Genomic DNA, 13,280 nt, shown 5'->3' on the forward strand with positions numbered 1-13,280 from the left:
TAGAGAATTTCATATTATAGGATCTATTCCCATCCCTTCCACCAATATTCATATCATCTTTTTGTATTTGAGCACCCTTATCATTATGATTTTCTTTAGAATCATCATCAAGAAAATTTCTCTTTCTATACATTGGGATGATATGTCTAGTATAATAATATTGTATATACCCATAAAGTAATTTATCAACATTTATTTTACCAATAATCATATCATAACTTTGTGTACAAGCCTTTAATAAAGTATTTTTGAAAGATCACTCACCTCCTTTCTAATAAAATATAACATATACTCTAGTTTAACTTCATGCTTATATGTTGTATTGGGAGAATAGGGATGATGGACATCAAAATATGTTAGTAGACCATAACACTGCATGCCATGACTTTCCAAATACTTACCAAACATGATATATGTTTTTTCCTCCCAACAAGCCTTTATTCTCTCTTTTTATCATAATGATACCATTGTATTTTTCTATATTTTTTAATTATGTTATTTATTTATGTTTAATAATGTATAAGTGTTGCTCTTTAGAATCCATGCATAAACCATCTCTACTTGAAGTTCCTATTGTTGACATTTGAAAATTAGTTTTAAAAGAATAGCCCTTATTTTGATTATCCCATGATGGATGTCATCTTAGTGCACACATCTTTGCAACTAGCTTCTTGTTAAGGTTTCCTTAAAAAAAAATATCCTTTTATATATGTTGAAAGTAATGAGTATAATATGGATCTTACAACAATAAAATCCCTACCTTTTATAGGAAAATTAACAAGAAGGATAACACAACATTTAACACCACATGTATTAATTCAAGATTTCAAGGTTAAAAACATTTAAGGAATGGCCTAAGGGTCTAGAAACTGGCTCCCTAGTAGAGCCACCTATTTGTTATTCTTCTTTTCTACAATATCCCCTATTTTAAGGAACTTGCAACAATATCCAAACAATAGGGCTAGATTTTTCCAAAGAAAAGGAGAAACCTAAGTTCAAATCAAGGGTAAGAACAAGCTAATGATTAAGAGGGGGATAACAATATTCTACACTTTGAGATTTTCTAAGCTTGAGAGGTTATTCCTAAATATCTTTGAAAGTTAACACAAAATATCATAAAAAAACCTAGATCTATTTATAAAGACATCCCTAAAACTATCCTTGACAATATGTCTTTAGGTAGGTTTCTCACACTTACAAGCCATATAGTTCTATCTATGATAATTGGGTTATATGATGCATCACAAGATAGAGAACTAGTTAATTTCCTATTGATATTCTATTTGTGGTCATTTACATTATTTTTAACCTCGGAAAAGACATTATACATAAATTCTCTAGTGGTTTTTATTAGTTGTAAATTGACAATGGGTTCTACAAATATCTATAATATTGGATTGTGCAAAATGACAAGAAATTAATCTATAAATAATTTATTACAAATGTAAATATGATTTTTAGTTTTAAAGATTGGGATCAACTTCAACCACCAAAATCATGTCAATTGTTGAATCAATAGAAACTTTAGATATGGATAAGAAAACAAAATGATAAAGCAGATCATAACATTATATGATTTTAATGTATTTGTACCTATCTTACAATATCTCCAAAAAAAAAAATTCATTCTTAGTAATCTAAAACTTTAAATTTCCAAGTCCTAAAGAGTTCCTACTTTATTATATAAATTCACAAGTAGAATAATTTACTACAACTTTAGGATGAAAACTACCCAAGGCTTGATAAAAAAAACAACAAATGTGAACCCAAGATTTGAAACAAGTTTAACTTCTTATATTAATTTGCTAAAAAAAAATTTAACAATCTATCACCAAAGTTTGAAAAAATTAATATTGCCCTATATTAATCAGACATTAAATACAATGCAAGTATACAACATGACCCAGATTAGCCGATTTCCTAAAGCATGAATAAAGACCAATGCTTTTGATTTGAAAAAACTTCTATTTGAAGAAATTTGCTTGGTCACCTAAATTAATGTGGGAAATCCACTCAAAGATTAAATAACATTAATGAATCTAAATTTATTTCAAAATTGGATATCATTAATGCTATGTGTTAAAAAAAAAGGTCCCCTGGAATCCAATAAAATGGTGATTTGAAGCTTGCATGAAATTTATTTACATCATCTCATTTTCTTCTTCTTTAAATTAATTGTTATAAGTACATTTAAATCCACACCAATGAGATGGATAAATATTTTTTGAGAGAATATTTTAGAATAACTACAACATAAAATTTGGTTATTAATGGTGCACGTTAAAAGTACAAAAACATGAGATTTTTCAAGATTCAATGATTGGTGTTAGGTTACCTCATAAATCATCCATATCTAGTAATTGGAGATTAAGAGTAAGTCATGATTCATTCCTAAACAAATAATATTATCTATTCATATGAAAAAAATTATCAGGAGAACTAAGAATTAAAGGTACTGAGGAACTCATACTTTAAGAAATGAAAATTGGAATACAAAATATTTAGTATAAGATAAACCATGCAAAACCATGCAAGGTAATCAAATAAGAAAAAATATTAATTCTAATAAGATGACTCAATGAAAAGAGTTAGGGATCACATTCCCTGTACTACATTAGAAGTATTCCCACATCTTTGACTTTATTAAAACATATAGACAAAATGTTGAAATTCAAAGAGCTTGAGTTCCAAGGAATAGGTAGCCAAGTAAGGTATAGTTAAACCTCTACTTATAAAAAGGATATTAAAAAATAAGCATAAAAAAATGCAAAAGAAGATTTCCTCAATTAAAGGCATGATTGAAATTAGAACTCCAAAATTCAAAGGGTTGGATGTTGAGGATAGTAGGGAAAGTATTCTAATAAGATAAAGTCTAATAAGGGAAACTATAAATTTTTGACAACTCACCCACATTTGAGAAATGACAAGAAAAAACTCCATTTAGAATTTTTTAGGATTTTGGTAGCTTTTAACACATGATAGCCAAACAAGGAACAATAAAGAGAAACACTTTGAAATTTTTTTTTGACAAATGGAGCTCCACTTAGAGTCTCTTAGATTAGTTATAAACGGTGGATAAAAATAGGTAACTACAACAACATGAGCCAAAACTTAGGATTTTTCTTTTGAGGTATATAAAATAGAGATCAAACATTCTTAGTATAGAGGTATTGCATGTAGAGTCCCTTATTGGAAAAATAAATATGAACTCCTAGATGAGATATTGTAGTAGAAATTGACTTGATGGAAGAATAGTAGCAATAAAAGTGAATGATTTTTTTAGCTAAAATAAAGCTTCTCCAAAGTGCAAGGCCTAATTGTTCACTTTAAAGAATGGTATGAGAGGAATGTGGAAGAATATAATATTATTGATCTATAAATGACTCCCTTCATAAACAAACCAAACATCCTTTTGGTATTGGGTTAAATTGTTGAGCATTGTAAAGGTAGAAGTGGTTCTTTGTCCACTTGTACAATTATAAAATCAAGATAGTACCACAATGGATCATATCAAAGACATATTGCAAATATATGATTGATCTTGATGAATATTTCCAATATTTTTGGATAAAGGGCTACCCATATAATGCAAATTGAGAATCTCTCTAAGTAGATCTAGAAAAATTATAAGTGATTTTTCCACATTAGCTTCAATAAATTTATAAATTCAAAAGCTTGATTTTGCATACTATTTAGCAAAATTAGAGATCTTAGTTTTCTCTTTAAAATCAAGAATCCCTTGAGAGGTCACTATAATTGTAAATATTTTCTTTTTATTTTACCTTTTGGATTATGTTTTATTTTGATCAATTCAAGGATACTTTGCCATGTATATATTCTTGGTATTAGTATTGCAAATATCTAAACCATAGGGTTTTCATCAACTTTATGGGATTCTTATTTAATTTAATAATTTTTTTTGGTCATGATAATATATTCAACTCATATTATTGATTAATCCATAAATCATTGGCTAGTGTAATCAAAAATAATTTTCAATCTAACATATCTTTTTTGTTACATGTTGTAATGCCTTGCGAAGAATCCCCTAAGGACATGAGACAAGATATATATATATATATACATATACATATACATATATATACATATGTATATACATACATACATATATATATATATATATGTATATATATACATACATATATATATGTATATACATATAGATATGTATATGTATATGTATATATATAAATATACATATATGTATATATGTATATACATATACATATATACGTATATTCATATATACATATATACATATATACATATATACATATACACATATACGCACACACACATATATATATGTATATATATACATATATACATATATGTATACATATGTATGTATATATATGTATGTATGTATATGTATGTATGTGTATGTGTATTTGTGTGTGTATGTGTATTTGTGTATGTGTATGTATATATGTATATATATGTGTGTGTATGTGTATATATATATGTTACTAGTATATTAAGAATAAAACTATTGTTGATCTAAGGTGTTCCATAGATACTATATTTCATTGCATATATATGTATGTATAGTTCCCTAGGCAAACTAGAGTGTTGAAATAGAACACTAGAATGATGTACTAGAGTCCTTTGAACATGGTGGAGTCCTCTATGCACACCAATGTTCCTTTTGGAAGTTGGTATCCCTATAGACAAACTCCCACATTGTAGCCCTTTCTGGCACGCAAATGTCCTAACCGATGAGAAATCCAAAGGTAGGGGTTGGCCTCCATGACACCACCACAGGGGCTTCACATAGTGAACCTGGGTTATATCATGTGCATTCATGGCATACTAAGGAATCCCCCTATTTTAAAAAAATATTGCCTTAAACTCCTTTCTTGTCACCCCCTCCCAATACATAGCCTAAATTAAAAACCCCCCTTTTTTCACTAGATACTGTATGTATCAATTTTTATTTAACATTTTTCATACCCCTTTTATATTCCTATCTTATGTTATGATAAAGATTTGGTCGCTTTTTAAGAAAAACTCTAGATCTAGCCAAAGGTGCTAATATTAATTGATGGGTTCTAAATTAACTGAAGTTTCCTTTTATTGAAATGAAAGAACAATCATTAAAGAGTAGGTTGGAGTTCTTCAGTCCTTGACACACTAGTCCATTCCAGAGATACACGACCATGATGGAAATTTGAAGGACCTTGAAGGTTGGAGAAATGAGTTTAAAATGTGTGTTGTTTATTATCTCCATGATAGATGATGGAAACAATTTACATATTAGTGTCTTCAAAAATACCCTTGATAAAATCATAAAGGTGAATGTGGGATACAAAATAATCATCAATAGCACTATATCCATCATTGATGATAGAACCATGGAAATCCCTGCCAAAGTACAGTAACTCCAAGAATTCTATTGGCCTGATGAATTAATAGTTATGGAATGGCATAAGCAATATGGTACATGCAAATCATAAAGGGAAAAGCATCGTGCAAGGAGGGATAGACTATGTTTTAGATAAACTTAAGCTATATATATGGATACCTTGCTAGACATGCAGATCATAGGTACTCCACTTACATTTGAAGTAGTTGGTTGTTTCTAGAATATAGATTCTTTGGTCAAACAAATTTTAGTGCCTTGGTTAAGGCTTATTTCCAATTGTTTTATGTTTCTTTATTCTTTAGTTTATACACTTTCCACCTCAGCACTAGCCACGCCATCAACAAATTTTATCTTCAAATGAAGCGGTCCATAAATATGACACATCAAGAATCCCATGCAATGAAAATTTTGAGTAAGGAGACAATTATATTTGGATTTCCCTCCTTAGGGATATATGAAGATGTAAAGGTACCATGACATATCCCTGTTTAAGTGAATAAAATCTTGACACATATGTAATTTGGATGAAGCTTGTTTTTCTCCCTTCTTTTACATAAAAGGGAATTCAAGGCCATTTACAAAGGATTTTGGAATCTCAAGTTTTTGTATTTAGGCGGGTAGATAGAATCTTTTCAGTCTTAGTAATAGAATGTTGTTAATTTGCAAGAATTGAGTATTTTTCATGAATGTATCAGACATGGTTTTCCTCTGACTTGGTGTCCAAGTTCTTGCCCTTGCTCTTCCTCTTACCCTTCCTCTACATACTGATGTCTATGTGTTTCAAATGCGGATGTTACAGGATTATCTTGATATGCATGAATTGTTTCTATTAAAGATGGAGTGATTTTTCTCTACAAGGTTTAGTTGTAGACGTGAAATATATTTGCAGGCTTCTTTTAAAGAAAGGATTTAATTCTATAAATGTTTTTTAGTTGTTTAGAGAGTACAGTGGCGATTGATAAGTATAATTTTAAGTTATTTGCAAGCTTATATTCATGTTAGGAATGAGTGAATTAGGCACGAATGGTTTAGTTATCATATGAATGTTAAATTCTTTAAGTTATTGCTACTTTGACTCTTTTACCCTGAATTATGCACCGATCTCTAACTTGAGAGAACTTGCAACTTCATTACACATTCATAACAATACATTAAGACAAATCCTAGCCATACTTGATAACTAGATTCATATGAGATAGATAAACTTAAATATGAGACAATATGAAATAGCCAACTTAGATGAGAGCAAAAATTAAAGACAACAAATTCATGAGGAATCTTTTACAATTAAGTTATTTATTATTATGCAAAGTTGAAATATGATACAAATTAATGGTGCAACAAAGGGCTAGACAAACTCACATCTACCTTAAATAGTTAACATCAACAATCAACTTGTAATGGGGCAACCTAATTGGTCTTATTAAAGTTCATAGAGGGCATTGCCCTGATTTTAAATACATGCAAATATAAATTCTATAGAGTACATGTACCATTGACATTAGTGTAGCATCTTAATAGTATTGAGAAAGCCAAGTTGTAGGAAAGCTATCCATCTTCCATAGTGCCAAGCTATTTCATTGATGACCTTCTAGCACCTTTAGATTTGATTTGAAAACCCCATTGACATCATGAATGATATATGACTTTTCTCAACCCTTGTACCTACATATTTGGATCACCACGTGAGACCCAAATTTGTATTGAAATTTCATGTAGAACATATTTTATCTTTTCTCTAATTTTATTTCACTACAAAATATGAATGGCTAGTGAAAGAAACTTGCACCAAGAAGTAGGTAACAACAAATTGGCTGAGTTATATTGAACAATCCCCATCCATGTTTGGTGTGGAGACTGATCAGTCTCCAAGTGGGAGATTGTTGGTATGTGGTGACTGATCATGTAAGTACTGTACACTCGTAATGTATCATCGCCAGAGTTTGGGGGCACAGCCCCTGAGCAAAAAAAAATTGCCATGTTTTTTTGTTGAAAAACTGACATTGAAAAAAGAAAACCCTAAAAAAGGTCAACTTTGTATGTTGCCCTAAAAATTGCATGTTATAAGAGGTTGGAATATAAAGAGAAATGTAATGGTGTTGTATTGTTTTGCTGGATAATAAGAAAAGATTGGATGATTGTGTTCTGTGGATGTAGTCCACCTTGGGTGAACCATGTTATTTCTTTGTGTTATTTGTGTTGTGTATTTTTCTTCATCTTTCTGTATTCGAATCTGCATATAATTGTTAATTTGTATTTGCTTCAGATCTTCCAAAACTTTAACAATTGGTATCAGAGTTGTGTTTTTTTGTAAATTGGCAGGGACTTTCAGATTTGAGTGGGAGCAACGGAAGGAACCAAATTCAATGTCGTGAAGTTCAACGACTAGAATTATCAGTTATGGAAAACACAGATGGAGGATTACATGTATCAAAAGGATCTGTGGTGGCCATTGGAAGGAAAAAAAAAGAAACCATCCATGATGTCAAATGAAAATTGGGATATTTTGGACATAAAAGCACTGGGCCGGACCATTTGATTGTTCCTTGCACCATCTGTAGCATTTAATATATCAAAAGCAATAATGATTGAAACCTTGATGACAAAATTGGCAAAATTGTATGAGAAACCCTTAGCTTCAAATATGGTATTTCTTATGAAACGTTTATTTAATATGCAAATGATTGAAGGAGGTTCTATACAATAGATCATTTAAATTAATTTAATACAATTACCAACCAATTAACTTCTGTAAAAGTTAACTTTGATGAAGAGGTTAGTGTTGGAAAATGCACACTCCAATGAGAAATTGTAGGTGATTGAAGGTTTTTTCATTGATGGCAATCTTGCAATCATATGATACCGGAAAGACAATATACCGACACTGGCAATGACAGACTCTACATTGGCACACAGGACACCAACAAACAAAGGAAGGATACCGACACCCTGGCTGATAGGAATTTTGTTTATAATATATTTTGTAATTAATTGTAAAATCATTGTAAGCTGACATGGCAAGATGTAATATGACTCATATATGTATGAGATAATTGTAGAATATTTTGTAAGAAAAAGATAGGTGAAATTATGTAGACCTAATATGCGAATTTTAGGTTAAGGTTTTATGTATGCAACAGAGCTAAAATCGATACTGGATCTGACATAACAGATGCTATTTTAAAGAAGTACAAGACATTGGATTTGTATAATCCACTTTGTAAGTCAGTGTGACTTCTTATTTTGTAGTTAAGTAGTGAGCTCTAGGCACTTGGCCTTCCTACATTTCCAAGCCCCTTATTGTAAGAGTAATATTCACTTATTGGCCAGTAAGCGAATATTGTGGGTCACAAATCCCACTGAGGTTTTTCCCACATTGGGTTTCCTCATTAAATTACTGTGTGATGGTGTGATTTTCATGTGGTTGTTGTTATATTTGTTTACTGCATTATTTTTGGTTTACCGGTATACTATATTGATCTGCTCTACATGTTTTAAATCAAGTAAATTCTTCAACCGGTTAGATACTGATTCACCCCCCCTCTCAGTATCTTTGGGAATCCTAACAATTGGTATCAAAGCTTGGTCCTCTATTTTCAGAAGCCTAACAGCTTGAGGAAGATCTTGCAATCGGTAGAGATGGATAACTTGAAGAAACAATTGGAAACAACTCTTTCAGACTATGATACAAAAAAATTGAAGAATATCAAACTTGAAGATGATCTAAAAGCTGCTCAGGATATCATTCAAACACTTCAAGAAAATTACACTATAGCAAGGAATACAAGAAGAGAACTTTGTGAGAAGATGTAGAAAGAGGGAGATGAAAAGGAAACTCTAAATGATTTGGTAAACAAACTAAGACAAGAGATAAGTACAACACGGAATAAGATGCAAGATATGACTATGAGATTTTGCAAAGAAATTGAAGATAGGAAGAAAAATAAAGAAGATCTGACTAGAAGACTGAATGATGTTGCAAATGAAAACACAAGACTTAGTTATGAAAATGATATGTTGAAGACAGATCTGATGCACACACAAAATGACTCAAATGAACTTATGAGACAAAAAGAAATCTTGGAAAGAGAACTGGCTATTGCAAATCAGCGCAAGGAGAAATTCAAGAAAAGCTCAAAAGAACTTGGTGACATGCTGAAAAATCAGAAACCTAATGGTGACACTAATGGCCTTGGCTTTGAAGCTGGTGAAAGCTCCAGTACTACAAACACACATGATCATAGAAAACCGGTAAGACAACCAATTACTTATAAATTTAATGGCAAATGCTTTAACTATAACAAGTATGGTCATAGAGAAAATCAATGTAGATTTAGAAATTATCAGAACACCAATACACCCACCAGTCAGTGTTCTAAATGCAACAAAGTTGGTCATAATTCAGAGAATTGCAGAATGAATGTAATATGCTATGTTTGTGGAAGATTTGGACACTTATCTAATCAATGTAGAACACACACTGGCATAAGATATGGGAAAGTGATTCAGAAAAAACAATGTGACTTGCTATGCCTGTAACAAGATTGGACACATTGCTAAATTTTGTAGAAGCAAGTCCTCACCGACAAATATCAAAGTTCCTAGTTTGAAAGGTAAAGAAAAGGTTGAAGAGGTAAATCAAGAATTCTCAAAACAATGGATCAGAAAATCAAAACAGAATGTTGATAGGAATACTCCTCCATCGGCAGAACAGAGTAACACTCCACCGATAGGAGACTCTTCATCTAATTGAAGGAAAATCCTTTTGAGGGTTTAGCAACTGAATGCAAACATGTTATTATTCCCTCGGTTGATGGTGAGAAGTTGAGATTACTTCTTTACCGGCAGATAAGTTAAGTTGTGACTTAATCAGCAAGCATTAAATCTGGTAGGTGAAGAAAATAACATTATAAAACAAGTATTTTGGCTCCATTTTCATTTCACTGAGCATTCAAATCTTCAAGAGCATGAAAATCCTAAGCAAAGGCATTCCAAGAAAAGAAACGAAGCAATCTATCAAATCTTTCATCCCTAAGGTAGATTAAGGTATTTACAGCTATGGCATCCTCATCTACTCCTGAATTTATTGCAAACCCTACTGTTGTTGAAGTTATTAAATGCCCTAGACCCGTATTCCAGCTAGTTCCCAAAATTGCAAAGAAAGATGATAGTTTAGGTGCATTTTCTCAAATACCTAAAGGGGTAGTATATGTTGAAGACCCTAGAATGTATATACACTATCATATTGATGAACTAGGTGATAAAACTATAATTTGTGATGAATCTGGAAAAGTCAAAACTGAACACAAGATAATAGAAACCCTAGGTTTTACAGAAATTCTTAGTATCCCGGATTTTCCCAAGGATATCGTAAGAATTGTGCTAAGCAGAGTTCATGGTGAATTCTTTTGGTTGGACTCTATTCACAAGATTACTAAAGAAGTAGTAAAGGCTGTGACAGGGTTACCCTCCACCGGCAACAAACTTGACAAAACTAAGAAGGTCTCAAATGACATAGTGATAAACCTAACCGGTGCAACATTCGACAAAAAGGTCTCTAAGGGTAAATGATGTAACGGATATCAATGTAAAATTTATCAGTATGATCTTAGGTTACAAGACTACACATGCAAATAGGTTAAACTCAGTTTCTAGCCTATGCATTAAAGTGCCTATGATATGGTAAATAATAATGCAAGGATAGACATATGTGAATGGCTTAAAGATGAACTGATTGATAATTTGGGAAAGATAAAGAAAGACAAGAAAGGAACATTCAGATTTGGAAACCTACTTGTTTGTCTAATGCTATATATAACCAAACAAGTACCTGGTATTGGCACCAAAGATTTTGGATATGATATACCGGTAGGAAAACAACTGTCAGTATTGCTGAACAACATGGGAGAGAACAGGGAAAAGAACTTAAATGAGTATTTTTAGGCATTGAAAGCTCAAATGAAAACAAGAGTTAGGTTATCACAAGCTATTGTAGATAAGTACCAAATTTTGTAATAAAGAAAGATGAAATTTGGATGGAGGGAGTTGTTCCTAGAACCATCTAGGTCACTGAAATGGGGTATGAGACTGATGACAACATAATAGAAACCTATGCAAAAGCCCTCCTAGAAGCTCCTAAGGAACCTGAAGAATAAGTATTTGGCAATGCTGAAACTATAGAAAGTCAAATTCAATCAAAAAAAAGAGTTAAAAAGGTTGAGGCAACTGGTAGAAAAGGAACCCGATAGGCAAAAGCTATTAAAGAAGATGTGCTAAAGAAAACTGGCATAACTGAAGGTGAATTAGAAGCAATCCAACTGAAAACACACCTTTCACCGATGGGAACTTCCTCAAAAAGTGACATGCCTGCAATATTCAAGAGAGTTGAGAGGAAGAGAAAACCTTCATCGGCACCTTCTCCTACACCAAAAAGACAGACGCAACAAGTAGTAAGGCCCCCCACAAAGAAATTAACTCCAAAAAAAAAGAAGTTGACTCCTAAGAAGAAGTCAAAACAAACTATAGCTCCTATTGATAAATTACTGGATGAAATTACTGAGGATGGCAAGTTGAATAATATCAGCAAACTGTATAACACACTATCCATTGATGACAAGGAGAAAGTAGAGAACAATGTAATATTACACTTAGATATTTTCAAGAAATTTTTGATGCAAGTTGTTGATGAAATACTGGCAAATCTATACAACAGACTAGAAGCTAGAAGAGTAGCTATTGTTGAGCTTGATACGAAAATAAAGATTGAAAAATTACTTGTTGTACATCCTATTAACTCACCTAATGAGATAGATCAATTGATCTCTGAAGCTAACTGGTCAGTATTTTCAACTGCTCACTGACATGTAGCACTAATGGTAGGGAGAGTAAATCAGATAACATAGGAAATAACAGATGCATGGGATATATTCTTGGTAGAAAAAGAAAAATAGGAAGAGTCTCAAAAACCTAAAACCTTCAAGGTATATCAAAAGGATAGGGACAAAGGTAAAGGCAAGGTTTGTGGACCTCCCAGTATAAAGATAACAGACAACTTACCCCCACTGCCTTTAGATACTCCACCAATGGACACTACTAAAAAATCAACCGGCAATAGAGAGTATGAACACAACACATGAGAAAACAAATCCTGATTCTAAGGTGTTGTACACAATGAATATTGACACACAGGAAGTCAACATTGTGGTTAATAAGGAAACAAGTGAGAAAAGAGATGTGGCAACTGAGCCACTGGTAGAAGACACAACAGCTAAGACAAATGTTGAAGTCAGTTGGATAGACATCTGAAACCTCCATGTCTGAATTTAGACCAACAAATGTGATAGAGGTACTGCTAGATTCAATTAAGAAAATAACAGATTGTAATGTACTAGCATATAAGACTATTGATGACACCATACCAATTTTGAAGATGATAGCTCCAAAGTGTAACATAGACAACAAAGATTCTTTGAAACAATTAGACACATTGTCTAATTATATAACCGGTAACCTAATAACACTGGACAAAATAAATAAGGATTCATTTAAGGAGAGACTGATAAAGGAAAAAGAAAAATTCTTTGAGGATATAGTTAAGAAGAACAAGGGTGAGATGGACACTCTTTTACCGGAACTCAATGAATCATTTTTTACTTCAAGAAACTATACAAGGATACATGCAAAACAGATGTATTAATAGAAGATCTTGACAAAGAAATCAGAAAGACACAGGATAAGATTAATAATATTGCTGACAATTTGATTGGGACATCAGATTCATTTTTGGAATTAGAAAAGAAAATTGCAAAGCAAGAAGAGAAAATCAGGAAACTAGAAAATGAAAAACAAACAATAAAGGACAAAGCAAAGGACTTAAAATACCGACTTAGTCCAA

Source organism: Cryptomeria japonica, chromosome 7, assembly GCF_030272615.1.
Source record: "Cryptomeria japonica chromosome 7, Sugi_1.0, whole genome shotgun sequence".
Taxonomy (NCBI): Eukaryota; Viridiplantae; Streptophyta; class Pinopsida; order Cupressales; family Cupressaceae; genus Cryptomeria; species Cryptomeria japonica.